Source organism: Triturus cristatus, chromosome 3_2 (assembly GCF_964204655.1).
Source record: "Triturus cristatus chromosome 3_2, aTriCri1.1, whole genome shotgun sequence".
Taxonomy (NCBI): domain Eukaryota; kingdom Metazoa; phylum Chordata; class Amphibia; order Caudata; family Salamandridae; genus Triturus; species Triturus cristatus.
Window position 1 is genome coordinate 558251404 of NC_140584.1, and position 21367 is coordinate 558272770.

Consider the following 21367-nt stretch of genomic DNA (forward strand, 5'->3'; position numbering starts at 1 on the left):
TATAACCAGAGCTATTGCACAGCATCTTCCTCAAGGAATACAATCAACAAAAGAGCAATCCAACATTACCAGCCCTACACACACTCACCTCAATCATGCATAACAGGCTACAAAGTAGGCCTTTTTCTTAACAAATCATTGAGAGCTGCCTGTCCATACTTTAAATTGGTGACACTTTAACAACTGACAATTAGCATCATTTTCCATTTTAGGCACACATTGTCATCTGCCATCCACCCAGACTTTCAAGAATCTAGAACAACATCCTAGATCAACTTAACCCCTCTGCCACTGGTTATATTTTGAGACTGTACTCAACTAAAGCACGACAAAAGAAACACACTTCTCACAACTTCTTGTTGACCGTAAGCTAAACATTATATATGCCATTCAATCACATTGCAATCCTCTTGACTGCATACAAATCCCACGGCACATCAATAACTCTCAAATCTCCCTGTGCTTATCCTCCTTTGACCAATCCTCATCCACTTGTTCCTCACAGTAACTCCACCCAGTAGTCACCTAAATCACTTGTCTGTAGACATCCCTGATTACCACAACACAGTGCACAACAATCTCATTATTTCACCTGATCCCAACGCCTTCAGTAACCTCACAACACACTACACTTAACAATAAACTCACACTTCCCTTTGTGAACTATGATGTTACAAGCACATTACCCTGGGTGTTTCCTGGCACTGATCTTTAATAACTAAAGTGCGATCCCAGATGTACAGCTGGAAAAAATATCAAAGTCCTGAAAACTTAAAAACATTTGCTTCTTGCTCTCACCACTGCTCTTGTCTATAACCTAATCATGCTAATACTGAAATCTCATCTTCATTCCAGCCTAATCAAAACCTTTATCTCTTACCTTAACATCACTGCTCTCAGACTATACAATTCTAACACATCTTCTGCACTTATTGCCAGTGAAGCTGTTGAATAATTTCTGTCAAATATCTGCATGACGGTCACACTGCTATATTAAACAATCTTCTTCACTCTTACACTCCAAAGGACAAACGCCAAAAGCCACTTCTTTCACATCCTTACCCACAACCTCAACTACTGAATGACATCCCATTCTGAAATCAGATAATCAATATGCTGTTGAAATGTTGCCATCAAAGAAGACATACAGATACATGAATGCACTTGATAGAATGTTAATCAATAAACTGTGCAATGTATTTTGTTAATGTAATATTTAGGATGTCTTTAAAATGGCTCATTAATAAATGCGTGTTTAAAAAAAATATATGTACCAGGCAGCTATATTGAATCCTGAACAGTAACAAGGCCCAAAGGCCTTTCTTTCAACTTTTGCTCATAGTGGAGCTGTACTGTGTGTCTGCTTAACACTGATGTCATCTTAGAAATGTGCTGACTATAAAATGTTTGCTTAACTTTTCACCCCATGTTAGATCATTGCAATAGAATACTATGAGCTTACTAGATTTGTATAGAATAAATGGCGACATAGAATTTTGTAAAATATTGCTTCCGAATAAAATATATATTTGTCTCTCCGTTGCTGACTAGCTTTTGTCTAAACAATGAGTTTAAAGAGCATCCTTAGGTTAGGTAAGAGGGTTCTCATGAGAACCCTCCCTCATGTAACAAACATAATACAATTTGTATCAAACTTGAGGACGAGGGCAGACTGTGGAAATCGAAAGAAAATGCATCGCGTGACTGGCGACACCATCACATTGAAGACTTTTAATCTTCATCAAGTGAAGACGCCTTTGTATAATTATATAATTTCAGAAAACCTATATTAATGAGTGTTCCTAGTATAGCCACACTTCCTATTCCTTTGCGTTGTCCAGTGGTCACACTGCTGGATTATTCCCTGTCCTTAGACTCTTCTTTATAGAGAGTTGATTCCTTTGGCTGTTCTTGTCTGAAATCAGTTTAGCTTTAAACTAAATGATTGATCAACAATATTCAAATGCCTCCTTCTCCATTGTAGAATACCATACGTCACCACTCATCCCCCCACGAGAAAAATGCAACAAGTTTTTTATTCTTCCATTAGCTGTGTCCAAAACCTCATAAACATACATTACTAGAATCCATGGTAAACGTAGTGCGACATTTAGCACCAAAATTACCAACACAGGATCTTCACTCGTAATCGTTTTTTATGCTCTTAATCATTTCTGTGCACACATGGTCCCATATAAACCCATTGTTGCATTAATTTCCTTTGCGTTTCAACTACATTCAAGATGTTGTCCACAATTAGAACATTATTCAGAGATCTGTTTCCATCACCTATCTGATCATACTTTCTATTGAGTTTATGCCCTTACCAATTCCAGTCCATCATCAGATACCTAAAGCATGTGCGTATATAATTATTTGCTCATCAGTGTGTATAAGCTACAAAATCTTCAAAATGTGCCTCATTTATATGAGCAACACTGTGTGGTTTATCCATTTCTTTCTAATCTCCATCATCTGGATGCCAACCATGTTCTCATTTTTCTTAATATTTTTACAAACATCTTCTGACACCGTCTTGTACATTTTCACATAAATCTATTTGTTGCACTTCTACATAGTTTTGCAGTGTCCTTTTTCCTTCCCACACTCTCAAGTTATTGTTTTTGCTTCACTTCATGCTATGCGCCCAACATACACACATCTGTAGCTTTTTATTTTATGTGAATCCTTACTGTGATCTTTAAATGTTCTGTGCTATTCACATGGCCAATACTTTTTCTCACTCCTTGTCTCTGATGGGGTTGCTCGAGTGGTTCACTTTTTAACTCTTCAATTGTTTTTTGCAATATCTCTCATCCTGTTGGAGTCACAGCAATGAATATGCTTTGCAACTCCTCTTAGGCAGCACTTGTTTCTTGCTTTGGTGTATTGTACTCCTATATGTGGATGATACTGAAATCTTCTCTTTCCCCTCTTTCACCCTAAAGGTACATTCCTACATCTCTACCTTTCATTTACCTGTCTCCCAACTATCTGCTACTACATCGCCATGGACTTCCTTCTAATTAATGCTGTAAAATCAAATAGATAAACTTCCAACCTCCAGAACCTTCTCATCTCCTTCCCATATCAGAGACCATCACTCCATCCTCCACGGGGAGAAACGAGGGAATGATTATTGATGCTATTGATTCACAATTGAGGAATCATCTCCTCCACAGCCTAGGGACAGAGTATCAGCTCCTAAGCATCAGAAAAATCCAGCATCACCCCCCTTTCAATCCCAATACAAATCTCCTTTGTACACCTGTTCAATGAACAAGCTATTGTAGTAATCTAAGTAATCTAGATCTCTGCAATAGCTTGTTCATGGAACTCAACAAGTATGTACTCTCTCCCATTGTCAATGTTATCAGCTTCTCAACCTGAACATTCTTCTCCATTTCACATAAAAAACTCATCTCTCCCTCCTGCCTTTAGGGTGTTTGAGTTGCAGCCAATGGCAAAAACCAGCTCAAAATCTGTACCCTAATCTTCAAAACAATTTATGGCCTGGACACTCACCTGTCACGCCTCAACTTGATCACTTTGATCTGCTAATGCTCACTGCTCCCACCGTTTCATCTGCCAAGTACCGCTTGTGCTAATCCTACCTACTATGTACCCTGAAACCCGCAAGCCTTAATTATTAAGTTTAGTTTCACAATGGTACAAAACTCCAGCCACACATACTTACATGTCTTCCGCGCAAGTATGAAACTATTTTGGCTATCACAAAGAGAGGCAGAAGTGTTTGAACTAATCTTTCTGCAAACATTTTGTTGTCTTAATTCAAGAGAACAATGGACAGTTGTTTTCCTTAAAAAAAACATCACTAAATTCATTAATGAAGGTGGTAATTGTTAATTTTTAAGTGCTCCCATAAAGAGTTCTTTAGGTGGCAAGGCAATGTCCGTTTTGTGACAGTTGTCAAATGTTGTCCTTAGGGACACATTCTGGACATGCAGACTTTTCTCAGGGCAGGATTCAGGAGATGAAATTCTATAGGCATTGCTACCATGAGCGATGTTTGGGGACCAAAGAGTCTAAAAGCATTTCACTTACTAAAAATTGAATATGCGATGGTGGATAATGAGGCTTTTCGTTACCTGCATCTGCGCCATGCCCTAAAAGAGTTGTAGGTCTAGGGTATTGAGAGTGAGGCAAATGACACCTTGCCCATAAAGTATAACGTGTTAAATTAATCTTGTCATACCCAATGGTATCCATGATCTACAAACCTCTGTATAACAACTATGTAGTCTGGAATGTCTCCAGGCTCGATGGCTGGCTGATCCAGGCCATATTGAGAAAACTGTTTAGGAATAAATGATGTAACCTAAAGTTGTGAGGATTCGTCCAAGCTTCAGGCAGGTAAAATATAAACGTTTACATAGAGGCTCTGATTACAAGTAATTGGTGCGAAATTTATTCCTCCGGATAAAATCCAACTCCTCTGAGTTGGAATTTATTGTGTGACATAAATGCCACCCAATTATGAGTCTTTCCTCGATAATAGGGAGTAATGTGCAGAATTTAGTCCTTACTACATCGAAATCAGCATGTTCTGGTATTTACCGGCATCATTCCCTTTCAAGCAATATCCGCAGGTTTGACCTGCTGAAATTTATTCAGAGGATGTCATTATTATTTCACTCCTTATTACTACTGATACATATATGTGCAGGATTTGGAGTTACTCTAAATATTGAAATTTAAAGGGCAGTTCATAATGAGGGCCTGTATCTACTACACTCAAATACAGATGTTATGGTTGGATAAAATGAATAATCATTTACGTTTGAGAGGATGTAGCCAAACATATACTTTTTTCCTTATTTGGAATGCCGTAGTTACGTGTGTTTTGAAAGGAGGTTGTGGAATGCCTCAGTAGCATCACTGACGTCTCTGTGCCTTCACATACTGGGGTAATGTTGTTTGGGATGTCGGATGTTTAGAATCCTGCCTTGATTTATGTCAAGTTTTTAGGGATGTAGGATTGGTTGCAGCACGCTGAGAAATTGCCAGACTGTTGGGCAGAAGAAACACACCATATTTTACGACCTGGGGCAGGGCAGCGGAATAGGGCATCCATACCGGTAGAGGTCATCTTTGCATGTTTATCAAACTAGTAGGCCCGAGGAGAATGTTCCTTTGAAGAGAGACCAACTGATCTGAATGAAGTTGGCCATCCAATAATAAATTAGCTAAGAACCACATTGAGAATCAGCAGTCAAGTCAAAAATTGGTTATACCGCTGTTAAACCTGGTAGGGTCTCCAACACCCTTACCCAGCTGAAATCTATGGGAGCCATACCAGGAGATGGATCGCAAACACTCGGTCACCATGATCAACACTCTGATACACCTGAGTGAGATACTCCATGGGCGGTCCGTTTTGATCGTATAATGGAGCAACCATCAGAGTCACTCTCCTATGAGTGATTTGAAAGATTGGGAAAGCTGCCATTTGTTACTGGTCTCTCTGGGATTGAGCTGTCCTGTGTCTGTTCCTGATGTTGCGGAGGCGGCACCAGGCCTGGCGCCACGCAGACATCTTTGAGGCTTTTAATGGTGAGTCAATGGGCCTTGAGGGTGAAGTGAAGGCAGAAAGGGTACCATCAGCTGTTGGGTATACTTTCTCTCAGCAGGTAGGGGGTTAATTCTCTGTGTTTATCTAGGGCTTAAAGGGAGACGTCTTGGAACAGCAAGATGGCATTGCCACAGAATATCACGGGCTTTAGCTCTGCACCGTCTGGAGCTTCCGTTGTGAAAAGTGCAAGGGAATTTTCTAATTTCACCCTTTTCCCTGCCACTGTGGGAGAAGACGTGGGAGGGCTCCACTCTTTGCCGTTGTTAATTGTAATGTCCTCTATGCGCATGGCAGTGTTGAGAAAGGTTGGATGGGCTCTCTGAGGCCCTTGCTAAAGTGTCTTGTTGCATGACACAAGTCTCTAAGCCGCCTTTGGCTACTGTTATGGGAGAGGGCCCAAAAGATCGCAGGACTAGAAGCAGTATTGCCCCTTTGGCGTTTCCTGTACTCATGTTATGCCTCAGAAGCAGGCTCCAGCCTAAATGACATCGCCTCTGATTTCCCACAGCCTGCCAATTCTCAGATGCATGTAGGTATGCCGGGGTAGGGGTGTATCACTTCCGGCGAAGTGCCTGCCTGTATTGTGACCAAGACGATGACGCAGCTCTGATGGAGGCTTATCAATCTCATGGCCCAGTTCTCACATGACCCGGATAGTGGAGAGGGGTCAACATATGATACCCCCATAATGGAGGGCGCAGGAGATCACCGTTCAAGCCCCTGCCAGCCATCGCTGAAGCCAGGGGGTTGTATGACAGAACCACCGTCCATTTACAATGCATGCCTTCACCCGCATCCATTACCACACAATGCCTTTACCATGGATTGCCTTTACAAAGCAGTCTTTTACCATGCATACACCTTTACCACACATGCACTTACAACACAAGGTAAGAATATATATTAGGTAAGTGAAACTTTATATATTTATGTATAAATGTGTGTGTGTGTGTGTGCGCACCTGTGTATATATATATATATATATATATATATATATATATATATATATATGCCACAAGGAATCGCCTCAAAGGTTGCGCTGCATACACACGCCAGAGACGAACACGGACCCAGAAGTAGGTGCTCTTAGTTTTTTATTTAATCCATAACCTACACCGCCGCCATGACGCGTTTCGACCTACTGGAGGCCTTGATCACATAACGCTGACGACAGAAGCCTGAATTTTTAAAGTGCAAGTGCAAGATAACGTGACATCATAACCATGAACATAGAAAACAGATTTTCACGTCATTCTTTTTTAACACAAATGTCAAAGATATTCATGCAATTCATGAACTTGTTATAATACATGTAAAATACATTGTAATCCCTAAAAAACAACGAAAGAAGGCCACAGAGATATGCAGAGATAGATGACATATCTAAATCAATTGGGGCATGATTGGGGGGCACCATAAAACCAGGGAGCACATATAGCTTAGAAATGATTTCATAAATATTTTTTGCAATAGATTTAAATAGCTCTTATAGGAACCCCATATGGTGACACACCACAGGCATAGGTACTTATCGCCTGAAAACCACTCCATCATTCATTAATTGGTTGGCTCGTGAAACTAACCTGAATTGATAACTCGGTTTGTTTCTACTTAATTAAGTTGCTGTATATAACTGGTTCAATCCGTTGCAACTTATATTAAACATTGCCCCACAAACAAGTTGGCCACTGAAGTAACTGAGACCGTCTAAGTTTAACTACATTCAAGAAAGTGCTTGTGCTGCCAAATTGAAACCAACATCTTAGTGGTTAGTGAGGCAAAAGGAAGAGACAACAAAAGGGAGTGATAACAAAAATTGAAAATAAAAGCAAATAAACAAAAAGGAAAAAATGATGATCACCAGTTACATTGGATCTGAGCTTTTGCGAGGAACATGTGCTGTTTGGTGCTATGCAGATTACATATACAGGGCAAGTATGGAGTATTAGCTGGATTTAGAGCCATGTAAAGAAGTTCTCACTGGCGTTTAACCCGTTTGGTACCTTGGAATCTAGCTCCAAAATGTACCGCGTCTCCAGTTTTCTAAGGATAGCTTCCCGATCACCACCACGTCTAAGTGGAGGCACCGAATCGATGACAAAGTAGCTAAGATGTTCAAGGTTGCTGTTATGTTTATCACCAAAGTGTCTTGCTACAGGATAGGATGCGTCATGATTGGTAATAGCCCTCATGTGCTGGAGTATACGTTTGTGTGCCTGCAATTTGGTGCTACCAATGTATTGCAGGCCACACGTACACTCCAGCACATAAACTGCAAAGTCTGTCCTGCATGTAAGTTTCTTAGTAATCTTACAGGGTGTGCTGAAGAACGGAGAAGAATAAGTAGTTGTGCTCTTGCCCAACATACAAGCCTTGCAAGAGGAACATTTAATGAATCCCTTGCTGGCTTGTAGCCAATTGCTTGTATTACTGCCTAATTCGGGACTGCTCTTTACCAACATATTGCTCATGGACCGAGCCTTCCGAAAAGTTATGGCAGGGGCATTTGGTACATTGCTACCAATTACAGGGTCATGGCAAATAAGCGACCAATTTTTCTTGAAGATTCTACGCAAGTTGTGATGTTGGCGACTATAGGTTAAGATCAGTCTAGGTGTGTCGTCTTGAGTGGATACCAAACTAGAGGCATCGTCAGAATTAGAGTTTGTATTTCTGGCATTTAGAGTTTGGTCTCTAGCCATAGACCTGGTTCGAGCCATAGCCTTATCAATCACTGCCGGGGAATAACCCCTTGCTAGGAACCTAAGTTTGCTCTGTTCCTGGGCTGACATGCAGTGTGCATCAGTGCTGCAAATGCGTCTAATACGCAGCATCTCCCCATAGGGGATGCTGCGTATGAGATGTTCAGGATGATGGCTGTGTGCATGCAGCACTGTATTGCCCGCAGTTGCTTTGCGGAACAGCTTAGTATGTAGATTACCCTCAAGAACAAAGACCTCTTCGTCTAGAAAGTTAACTTGGGTTTGGCTGATCTGGGCTGTACACTGCAAATTAAGTTGGTTGACATTGATGTCCTGAATGAAGTCCGAGGCTGCTGTTCTTGACCCCTTCCAAACCACAAAAAGGTCATCTATATAGCGAAGCCATGTAATGATGTTATTTGACATGACCTTACTAAAATCAACTTTGAGGACTTGCTCTTCCCACATGCCCATGTGTAAACACGCGTAGCTCGGGGAAAAGCAAGCCCCCATTGCCACGCCTCTTAGTTGCTGGAACACAACATTCTGAAATAAGAAAAAGTTGTTATTGAGACAGATGTTAATCATGGCCAGAATCATTTTGCAGTGGTCCATCATATACATGGGCTCAGTCCTCAGAAAGTGTTCAACCGCTTTAATCCCATCCTGATGATAAATACTGGTGTACAAAGCGGTAACATCCAGGGTGATTAACCAGTATTCATCCTGCCACTCAATGTCATTGATCTTCCTCAAAAAGTCGTTAGTGTCTTGTATGTAGGATGGTAATCCCTTCACGTACTTTTGTAGAAAAAAATCAACGTAGAGCGATGTTTTCTCCAAAATACTGCCCCTGGCCGAGATAATAGGCCTACCAGGGGGTTTAACTGTGTTCTTATGTATTTTAGGAATAAGGTAGAAAACCGGCATGATGGGATGATTAACTTTCAAGAATTTAAATTCCTCAGTGCTGAGAAGACCAGCGCTCTTCCACGCCAATAGTTTGCTGTAGAAATCGCCCCATGCTGCTTTAACCACCTTCCACTCGCTTCTCCTATAGCACATTCTGTCATTTAGGTGCAACAGGGCCTCCTCAACATACAACTTCCTCGGCCACAAGACAACGTTTCCTCCCTTATCCGATTGACGGACAATAACATTGTCATCACTTTGGATCTTTTTCATCAACTGTCCATAACCATGATTCCAGTGTTGTTGAGTTTGCCGGGCACTTTTAACGGATTTGTGCAAAGATTTCAATTGGCAGGTAACCATTTCATTGTATATTTCTATGTTGTCATGGACCATGATGGGGTTAAAAGTGGACTTTGGTTTAAACGGTGTTGTACCTGGTTTGTTAGTGATAGGAGCAACATCAACTTGCGAAAGATTGTCAACTCGGCCTTCTTCTTGTAGCCGTTGAAGATCACAAAGAAGATTGTAGTCACCCACAGTGCCTACTGGAGGACTGAAGGAAATGGCGGGTGTTTCACTTTGCGTTTTATTGGCTTTATCTTTGTTCAGCTCAAAAAACTTTCGAAGTTTCAACTTCCGCATGAATTTATAAACGTCTATGCGAGTTTGTGCGTAGTTGAAGTTGTCAGCTGGACAGAAAGAGAGGCCGAGGGCAAGGATTTTCTCCTCATTGGTACTGAGTTGCATGTTGGTGAGGTTGATAACAGCGAGGGGTTTGGAAGCCGCGTTCAATGTTTGCGAGTCCATCGCTTCTGACCTCTTTTGCTGTTCTGCGGTCTTTGACCGCTGTTGGATTTTGCGGTGTTGCCTGCGTTCCCTTCGCTTGATGTTATTTCACCTGCCATTCTTGCGTTCTGTGCACGTGGCCTTAGAGTCTGTCGTCTGTCGTGCCGCAGGCAATCCACCTCTTGCGCCGGGGTAAGCCTTGTAAACCCCAATTCTTTGCTGGCAGAGGCTTGTTCATTTTCTGATTCACTACCTGGAATTGAGCTGAGATCAGAAATAGAGGATGATGAATGCGCCCCGGTCTTGCTGACTGCAAACTGCGATGTTGTGGCAGACTGACAAACCTTCTGTTTCAAGGTGACAAACTTCTTTGCGAATGTAAATATTTGACCGTTTTGATAGTCAATTTTGTCCCTTTGAAATTTAAAGGCCTTTCGTTTCTTGATGGACTCTTCTTCTTTGGCTAATCGGGTATGCATCTCCTCATGATATTTTTTCTCCAAATCAGAGGAACCCAGCTTGTTTATTTGCTCATTTAGTTCTTCGATGGTTATTTGGATTTTTAAACGATCGCTTTCAGCATACCTGACCAGAATTTTCAACAAGTTGGCAGAGGACTGTAAGTTACACTCCGCCCAATCTATCAGCATCTGAGGATCCGGGTTCTCATAGCTGGGCGCCAGCATTATACGCAAACCCCGCGGTATGCGTCCAACTTCCAGATAGCGTGATAGAGAACGATGCTCCCACCATTTCGAGGTCTCAATTCGCATAGCCTTTTCTAACTTTCTGAATAATTCTTTCAAATCCGTGTTGCCCACCCTGGGGACCTCCGCAGAACTAATCGGTTCAGATTCAATGACTGGTGAATCATCGAACATTTCCATTGCCGCCTCCTCACGGCTTCTTGCAGCGCTGGCGGCCATAGTGCTCAGGTTACGGATAATTTGTAGTAATATAAGTTCACTTTAGCGGCACTGCGCCAAATAGCGGTGCTCGCGAAGGTGAATACGCACACTTCTTAACCGGTTCCCAATGCCAAACCTCCTACCTTTGCAGTCTTCACGGCCGCTTGCAAACCAAGCAAGCTGGCCTCTGGCCAGGGGTCGTAGTCTGCTGACCGGGGGCTCCCGCATCTGCTCCGACTAGGAGCTCGTAGAACTTCCGGGTGACCGGAAGGGTGCTTCCTGTTGCTCAGCCCAAGCAAAGAAGGGGTCCGTGACACTCCGTAGAAGCTGAACGGAGAAACGATAAACGCCACAAGGAATTGCCTCAAAGGTTGCGCTGCATACACACGCCAGAGACGAACACGGACCCAGAAGTAGGTGCTCTTAGTTTTTTATTCAATCCATAACCTGCACCGCCGCCATGACGCGTTTCGACCTACTGGAGGCCTTGATCACATGACGCTGACGATAGAAGCCTGAATTTTTAAAGTGCAAGTGCAAGATAACGTGACATCATAACCATGAACATAGAAAACAGATTTTCACGTCGTTTTTTTTAACACAAATGTCAAAGTTATTCATGAACTTGTAATAATATATATATATTTCGACTTCACGCTGTTATAATGCACCCGGAATAATGAATTTCATGTCAAAATAAACCGGTTTGAACATTAAGTTAGACAGCCGTATTCTGTTTCCTAAGCCGAGTGGAATTAACGCTGGCTAATTGGCTAATCAACAACCGACTCAATATGAATATATAAATATATTCATAATGAGTTGGGTTGGTAAAGGGGGACCTTTACCAACCCATACCCCTACTGACCCCTAAACCCTATAGACACTCTTACCATTCAATACCCTTACCCACTCCTAAACCATAAAATCACCCTTACCACACAGTGCTTCTACCTACCCATAACCCTAAAAATACCCTTACCACCCACTACCCTTACCAACCGCTAAACCCTAAAATCACCCTTACCCTCTGTACACCTACCCACCCCTAATCATTAAAAACACCCTTACCACCCAATAACCTTTCCCACTGATAAACCCTAAAAACAGTTACCACCCAATACCTCTATCTACCTCAACCCATAAAATGTATATATATATAGCGCCTGCTTGCTAAAGTGTGGTGAAGTATTGAAAATACAGCGCGACGCCCCCCCAGCGAGACAAAACATCCACTGTGATTTGCACTTTCGTTGGGGAGAGAGGTACCAACATTGACTGTGGGAAAGGTGTCTGTAAAGGAAACTTACCATCAATGCCTCCCAAATAGACTGTCCTGTAAGTTTTGTGTCCGTGGCCAGCTTTGTTGGGACACCACTTGGTGTGCGGGAACCTAATCACTGTATGTAGGTCCCGCAGCGGTTTCTGCAAAACCCGGAGTGGACAGCAATTGGGACCTGCGCTTTCAGTAATGAGGGAGAATGGGCGTAACATCAAACTCCATTCGGAGTGGACTGCCATGTATTTATTCTGGCCCCCAGGAGAGATGACAACGCGGAAGTGAAACAGGCACTGAAGAAAGGCGAATGCCTGAAACGCGTCTGCCCAGCGTTTCACTGCTGTTACTGTTCATGGTGTGCGCTGATGGAATTGGCACATTAAAGCTTCCTTTCTCTCACCGAGCATGTGTCGGCCCCCTCTGATTTTGGAGTCTGGGACTAGTTTGGATATCTTTATATATATATATATATATATATATATATATATATATATATATATATATATATATATATATATATATATACACACACACACACACACACACAAACATTTTCCTTAATTATACTTACCTTGCATTGTACAGGCATCCATGGTAAAGGCATATTTGTGGTAAAGGCTTGCACGGTAAAGGCATTGCACGGTAATGGATGCATGGTAATGGTATTGTGTGGTTCCGACTGCATGGTTAAGACTGTTTCCCAAGTCAGGGCCCTTCGCTCCCCCATTTTGCAGCTCAAAGCATTGTTACCTGGGTTTCTCCTGCATGTTTCCTCTTCAAGGAGTAACGCTGCACCCCTCTCAGGTTCACCTGCAGTTTGTAGTGCTCATCCCATCGCGGTCACTGGAAACACTGCTTAGGGCCTGTTCAGTCCAGCTCGGAAGCCTTGACGGATGATGTGCACTACTGTTGCCATCCTGAATTTGCCAGCCACATGTTTCATTGGAGCTCTTTTCAGCCAGGCAAGCTTGTTGCGTCTACATTTTCATTAACAGTGCCTCTCCCCACTCTCAGGGCTCCCAGATCAGCATGCCTATGAACATCTCCAGTTGGCTGGCTTTATTTACCAGGTTTGGTGAGGACCTGGATCATAAAGCTCAGGTAGTTTCCAGCCTATCCACGACCTAGATATCTTTTCCTCATCCTTTTTTTCATACTTTCAGATGCAGCAACTAGGACGAAGAAATTGATAGAAATTGCAGTAACAAAACTCACTTGGGAAATGTATTCAGTGTCAAATGTATCACTACACTTCTGAATGGTGAGGTGAATGGGATTGGTGAGAAGGTACATATAGGCAGACTGAGTATCCACCAGATAGATTGCTACTAAAGGTAAGTAGCTTTTTTTCCTCATGAATGCTTCTAACTGCAGGTTGTGCACTCTTTAAATCATTACCCAAGCAGCATTGCCATAGTGGCGGATCTGAAGAGATGGTCAAATAGGAAAGTTTGCAGCACAGATCTGGCATAATGGCCAAGCCTGCAGTCTTAAGTGGTAAGGCAATAATGCATGGGGATGGTAAGGAATGAAGCCTACAATGCATCTAGCAGATAATGCAAAAGAAGCAGTGTTCGCCAAGGGTGGTATGAGCCCTGATACCCTAAGCAAGCTCCTTCTTGGCAAAGGCATACCAAATTTTGATGCACAGCACAACCCACTGAGAAACAGTCCACTCCTAATAACGTTGCCTTTCTTGGAACCAGCTGAGCCCAGGAAAAGCTGATCATCAATCCAGTACTCACAGTCCTGAAAATGTAAAAACAGAGGGCCCTGCCAGTGCTCCACACAGTGCAGACTCTCCTCCTTTTTGGTGGGATGAAGATGTGGGTATAAAGTCAGCAGAGAGTGCACTGATCAATGTGAAACAGAGTGACTTGCTACTTGTAGAAGGCTAACACAAAGACCCTCTGCGCACGTATATATTTTATGTAGTGGTAACAGATGTGCGTCCGGCAAAGATTGATTGGACTAGTATCTCAAATTAAAACACCTGTGGACTAGCTAGAATGGCTTGAGGATGTGTTTGAAAGATACTCTGGTATAGCATGTCCAACAGAAATGACACAGAAAGCTGTAAATGCTGCTTCTGATGGATACATCTGCTGTGGATTCCTCACCTTTTGAATTACCCCTGTGCCAGCATTCCACAGAAACGTTTTCTTAGCTCTCCACACGTCGACGACGACGTCACAATAGCACGGCTGTGCTCCCGACTCCGTATGACGTCATCGGAGCCAAAAGAAGACCTCGTCGGTGTGCTGACATCAGTTCCCTTTTTTCCGTGCCGTCGAAGCGCAAACTTTTTTCAAGGACTCTCCATTTTTACTGGGTTAACTTTGTTACTAGATTTCTTCGTGTCGTACTGGAAATGGCTACTTTGAAGAGATCGGGTTTCAAGCCCTGCAGAGAGTGTGTCTGTCGTATGTCCATCACAGATTTCCATGAAGACTGCCTGTGGTGTCTCTCTTTGGACCACGAAGTCGAAGGATGTTCGTGCTTTCGGAAGATGAACCCGAAAGCGTTGAAGGAGCGAGAGGCGAAATTCTTCATGGCTCGTGCGAAGGAAGAGAAGAGGGGTCATAAGAGGTCGAAGTCAAAGTCGTCGACTTCGCTTGCTTCGAAGTCAAAGAAGCATAAGAAAAAGAGAGACATGAATCTTGACGTCAGTCTTCGAAAGGCAGGTCATTGAGGTCGACTTCACCTGTGAAGTGGCGTCATGAGAAGGATGCCGTCTCGCCATTGCCTTCCCCTTCTCCACAGTCGACTCGGGCCCATACTCTGGCATCGGGGTATTCACTGACGCCAAGAGGTTCTCAGGTTCAGAGAGAGTCTTCTCCGGTTCCTGCGGCTTTGCCTGCGCCGCCTCTGGTTTCTCCTGCGCCGCAGCTTCAGCCCCCTCATATGGAACAGGACCAAAGGGCGCCAGGTCCTTATCCTCCTTTTCCAGGACCTTGACAGGATCCATCGCATTACCTGAATGCGATGTTTGGCATGTTTTCCAAGGCATCTTACCCTACCGGTGCTCCATTTGCCTCAGTGGGTCCGCATGTCTTTAATTTGGGTGTTCCGCAACAGTATGCCCAGGCACCTTTCGTGCCTTTTATGCCGACAGCTCCGTCATGGCAGATTCCTGGTGCCGAGGTTTTTGACTCCAATACCGCAGTCTCCTGCACCATCTGGCGTCGGACCGGTGTCATTCCGGATTCGATCGATGCCATTGCCTGCTTTGTAGGGGCCCTCTTTGATGCCGGCGATGTTATCACTGGCGCCGTGGCCGACACTGATCCCGAAGCAGTGTTCCAGGAGGCAAGTGCAGAGACTGCTGGAGGAAGAGGAGTACTAGCATAAACATGAGGAAGGGGAGATCCTCGACTCCGTAGACGACTTCGAAGGTCTGCAGGAGGCCAGTGGCCTGGATACTTCCCCTGAATGGGAGCTTTTCTCTCCAAAGTCCCAGCCTTCTCAGGATGTTGCACCATACCATGCTGTGATCAGGAAGGCTGCTGAACTTTTGGACCTTCAACTGCCCACAACTGACATCAGGCTAAATATTCTTACTGAGGTATTGCATTCTCCATCTTCTGTGGTTGAGCCTCTATTGCCTTTTAATGAGGCTTTGACAGAGCCAATTCTTGAGGTGTGGTAGAAGCCCTTATCTGCTCCTGCTGTTTCAAGGACTGTGGCCAGAAGGTACAGGTCTGCTCCTAATGATCCTGCCTTTCTGACTGCTCATACTTTGCCAGAAAGTTTGGTGGTGCAGCTTTCTATTCTAAAAAGTCGACTGGGTCGTTTCCTACAACTCCGGGAGACAAAGACTCTAGGGAATTTGAGCAATCTGCCAAGAAGATTTTCTCTTCTTCAAGCATGGCATCAAAATCTATTAATACCATGTGCTTGTTGGGGAGGTATATCCATGCCTTAATGGACTCGGCCAAGAAGTTGGCTCCTAAGTTACCAGACAATGAACGTAGCTCCTTTTTGGAGGTCTTGGCGGATACGCAGGCTGCGGCACGTCAGATTATTCAGTCTGGCCTGGACTCTGCATATTTGGTGGCCAGGGTGATGGGTTCCTCTGCTGCTACCAGGAGGCATGCCTGGCTCAGGTCTTCGAGGTTCTCTGCAGATGTGCAGGCTACTCTTCTTGATCTACCATTTGATGGGTCCAGACTTTTTGGTGAAAAGGCGGATTCTGCACTGCAGAGGTTCAAAGACAGTAGAGCTACTGCAAAGTCCTTGGGTCTCCAGTCCCAATCGAGGGGCTATGGTTATAGGAGGTACTGTGGTTTTGGTAAGACTGCTTCCTTTCGGTGCCGCCAGCAGCCTCAGCAACAGCAGCAGCAGAACCCTCTGTACAAAGGGTATAGGTTGTTTGCAGGGGGCCTCCCGGGAACTTTCCTCCTCCTCTTCTTCCTCCCCTGCCCCCACCGCTGGTGGCACTGGTGCCACGGGAAAGCAGCTCTGAATCCCCCATCTTGGAGCATGTTGGTCCTGTACAGGGTCGGGTGTCTCATTTTCTGCAAGATTGGAAATCTATCACTTCTGACCTTTAGTTTTTGAATCTTGTGGAAAATGGCTACGGCCTACCCCTCTGAGAGTTTCCACCTCCTTACCCTGTCACCAGGGCTGGTGTTCGGAGGACTATTTCCTGCTTCTGAAGCAGGAGGTTCCTGTTTTACTTCAGAAAGGTGCGTTAGAGGTGGTTCCAGGGCAGGAAAGGGGTCAGGGATGGTATTTCTTGATCCCTAAGAAGGATGGCAGGTTTAGACCGATCCTAGACATCAGGGTCTTGAATTTTTACCTCAAACAGGAGAAATTCAAGATGTTGACCCTAGCTCAGGTTCTTCTGGTGCTGCAACAGGAGGACTGGATGGTGTCGATCAACTTGCAAGATGCATATTTTCACATTCCCATCCTGAAGATGCATTGGAAGTATCTCCGTTTCACGGTGGGGTCTCACCACTACCAGCTTGTGGTCCTCCCTTTCGGGCTTACTTCCGCGCCTCGGGTCTTCACAAAGGTGATGGCGGTGGTGGCAGCTCATCTCAGAAAGTCAGGGATTCCTGTTTTCCCCTATCTGGACGACTGGCTGCTCAAAGCAAAGTCTCCAGAGAAGGTGCTTCATCATCTGCAGGTAACAGCACAGCTGTTGTTCGATTTGGGCTCCTCGATAAATGTGCCCAAATGTCACCTGGTGCCCTCACAGCACAACCGGTTCATAGGGGCAGTACTGGACACGACTGTGTGTCGAGCTTTCTCACCTCCGCAGAGGATTCTCGACATTCAGCAGATGATTACTTTGTTTCTCAATGAGGAGGTTGTTCCAGTCCTGAAGGTGCTACGCCTGCTCGGTCTGTTTGCTTCCTGCATACTGTTGGTCAACCATGCCTGCTGGCACATGAGGGCACTCTAGTGGTGACTCCGCAGGCAGTGGTATCAGCACAACGGAGATCTCAGGGAGAAGGTCAGGATCTTCAGAGACTGCAGCAGAGTTTTCTTGGTGGAGTGTGGAGGACAACCTGTCTCAAGGAAGGCCCTTTCAACTTCCTCCACCGGTGGCCACTGTGATCACGGATGCCTCTACTCTAGGGTGGGTGCTCATCTGGGGGATCTGGAGATCAAGAGTCTTTGGTCTCCAGAGGAAAGGTTGCTCCACATCAACCTTCTGGAATTGCGGGTGATACATTTGGCTCTCAAGGCTTTCCTTTCTTCCCTTCGCGGTCAGTCGGTTCAAGTCCTAACGGACAACACTACCGCGATGTGGTAGATAAACCAACAGGGAGGTGTATGGTCGTATCGTCTCTGCAGAGAGACTCTGTGGGCAGTCTCAGTCTGCAGTTCTCGTCCGAGTATGATTGGAGGCTTCATCCGGACGTGGTCCAACGCATCTTCAAGAAGTGGGGGTTTCCTCGGTTGGACCTTCTCGCCACTCACGAGAATGCGCACTGCCCGTCAATCTGCAGTCTTCAGTTTCTGATGCGGGGAGCGTTGGGGGACGCGTTTCAGTTGGAATGGGGTTTGCAGCTCCTTTACGCATTTCCTCCTATACCCTTGATTCCTCAGGATCTGAGGAAGATTCGCCAAGACTGGGCCCAAGTTGTATTGATAGCCCTGGATTGGCCAAGAAGGGTGTGGTACACAGACCTTCTTCACCTCTCATCGCACCCTCTGCTCTGTCTCCCTCTCAGGGCAGACCTCCTCTCGCAGTCGCAGGGGCAAGTTCTACACCCTCACCTCCAGAGCCTGCACTTTCATGCATGGAGATTGAAAAGGGCAATGTGAGTTCATTCGCTCTCCCACCGGATGTGGTGGATGTTATTTTATCTTCCAGGAGACACTCCACCAAATCTATTTATTCCTCTAGGTGGTCCAAGTTTGTTAAATGGTGTGGAGAGAGGTCCATTGATCCTTTGAAGGCCCATTTATCTGATGTACTTGGTTTCTCTCTTTCCTTGGCTTAGCAGGGTTGTGCTGTGGCTACGGTAAAGAGTTATTTTACCGTAGCCACAGTTGTGTCAGCTTTCCTCTGTTTGCTCGACCAGCCATCTTTTTTTGAGTACCCCATTGCTATGAGGTTCATTAAGAGCCTCACCAATAGGTTTCCTCCCACTCCCTTCATTATGCCTCAGTGGGATATGAATGTAGTATTTACTTTCCTAATGGGTTCTCCTTTCTAGCCTCTTCATAGTTGCCCGTTGAGGCCTCTTTCTTTCAAGATGGTCTTTCTGATCGCTATTACCTCAGCCAGGAGGGTAAGTGAGCTGCAGACTCTTAGTTCTAAACCTCCGTTTTTAACCATTCATACAGAAGAGATGGTTCTCAGGACCAGGGCTGCTTTCCTGCCTAAGGTGGTCCCTCCTTTCCATCTAGGGCAATATATTACCTTTCCTACCTTCTATCCTCCCCATCACCCTTCCAAGGAGGAGGAGAGACTTCACTGCCTGGATCCTAAGAGGGCGGTCAGTTTCTACCTGGACAGAACCAGGGACTTCAGAACCAAGGACTTCAGACTGGACGACCAACTCTTTATTGGCTTTGTTGGGAAGATGAAGGGCAAAGCCGTCCACAAGAAAACGCTATCCAAGTGGATCATCTTGTGCATCAAGATTTGCTACGCCCTGGCCAAGAAGGAGCCTCCTGAATGTATCAGAGCTCATTCTACTAGAGCTAAGTCTTTCACTTCTGCTTTGGCTAGAGGTGTTCCTGTAGTGGACATTTGTAAGGCTGCAACATGGGCCTACCGCCACACTTTCACGAAGCATTATTACTTGGATTCTGAGGTGAGGAGGGATGGCCATTTTGCACGTTCAGTGCTATAGGACCTTTTGGTAGGAGTAGGTGGACACCGTCCTGCGGGAGCGGGACTGCCGTGGGATTCAATTCAAAATGTGAGGAATCCACAGGCAGATGTATCCATCAGAAGAACAAGTTACTTACCTTCGGAGCTGCTTTTTCTGGTGGATACATTATCTGTCTGTGGATTCCTCACTGACCCACCCTCCTCCCCGTTGTCCACCTTCGTATACCGAAAACGTTTTTCATTATTTGACATGGTTGTTTTCCTATGTCTTTTGCTTGCCTTGCGGTTGGTTGTTAGGAAATGCTCTGTTTCTTTAGCTTTTCCCTTTTTACCTATATACTGTGTATATTTGTGTATATATAGTACACTGTGTATACTCAAATGATGTTGTCAGTTCACCCGTTCACCTCGTAGGCACGGAAAAAATGGGTGGAACTGACGTCAGCACGCCGACAAGGTCTTCTTATGGCTCAGATGATGTAATACGGAGTCGCGAGCGGAGCCGTGCTATTGTCACGTCCTCATCAACGTGGGAGAGCTAAGAAAAAGTTTACTTTGAATGCTGGTGCAGGGATAATTCAAAAAGTGAGGAATCCACAGGCATATACTGTATCCACCAGAAAAAGTGCTACCAAAGGGAAGTAACTTGTGTCGTATTGTTACAGATTGTAAGAATCCAATTGAAGATGATCTGCTATGGTTGGCAAACAAAGATGTTAGCTGAGTTAGTGACTGTGTGTTAATTCACAAAAAGCATAGAAAGACAATGTTGCATTAAAATTTATGTCTTTGCAATTGGAAACCAAGCAGCAGAGTGTGAAGGGGATGAGAAGCCGCACAGTATGGGGAACAAAGGGGGGCAAGTAGAGAGAAGCTTGGGAAGGGGGAATGTTTGAGGCCCTGTGAGCTGGTTGTTTTCCTTGTGGCCAGTTCAGGCACTGGAAATGAAACTGCCCCAAGACTGCCTCACAACAGGCCGATCATGCAGACCTGCCTGCATTTCATCACACTACTTGCCTCATAAACACAGGAGCTGGTCGATCTGCTTAAAAGCGTCAGAGTTTCCAACTTTACCTCTCTTTTGCAAGTCCACAGAAAAGTCAGTATTTCTAACCAACTAGACTCTCACCACATATCTGACTTAGGGCTTGATTTAGAGTTTGGTGGAACAGTTACTCTGTCCCATCCCATCCATCATTTTACAAGTACATTTTATCCAAAATCAGTTGCTATGTGGCTGATGGCATATCCATTACCTTTGTGACAGAGTAACCCATCCACTGAAGTCTAAATCAGGCCCTCTGTCTCTATATAAGGGGGACCCATTACTGAAAAACATTCCTTCTTACTGAGCCCTGCTTCACCAGCTAATTCATTAGGGAGGGATATAGTGTGAAATTCAAGGACGACCCACCAGAACAAACTGCCAAGAGAATCTCAGTATCCATTAAAACCAGAAGCAGAAGTAGGAGTTGACCCCGTGATAGCTGATTTAGTAAAAGAAAGTGTTCTGGTGCCTGTTGTCTACCGGTCTAACACCCCGATTTTGCCAACAAGCAAAGCAGGCAAAACCAAGGTGTACATATTTGTATATGATCTCTGTGCAATTATTAATGTGGTTATCCCTAGCTTCCTTCTGGTGCCCAATTCTGCCATCATCCTTTTCTGCATCGCCGCAAATGCCAAACAGTTAACTGTGGTTCCTCTCTGTTCTGCATTCTTTTCTATCCCCAAACATGAGGAAACCAATTCCTTTTCGTTTTCTCATTCCAGTGGTCTCAACTTGTGTGGAATAGAATACAGTCTCCGTCCATCTTTTCTCAAGCCCTAAAGAAAGATGTGGACATGTTGGCCTTTCCTCATGCTTCTAGTTTAGTTCAGTAT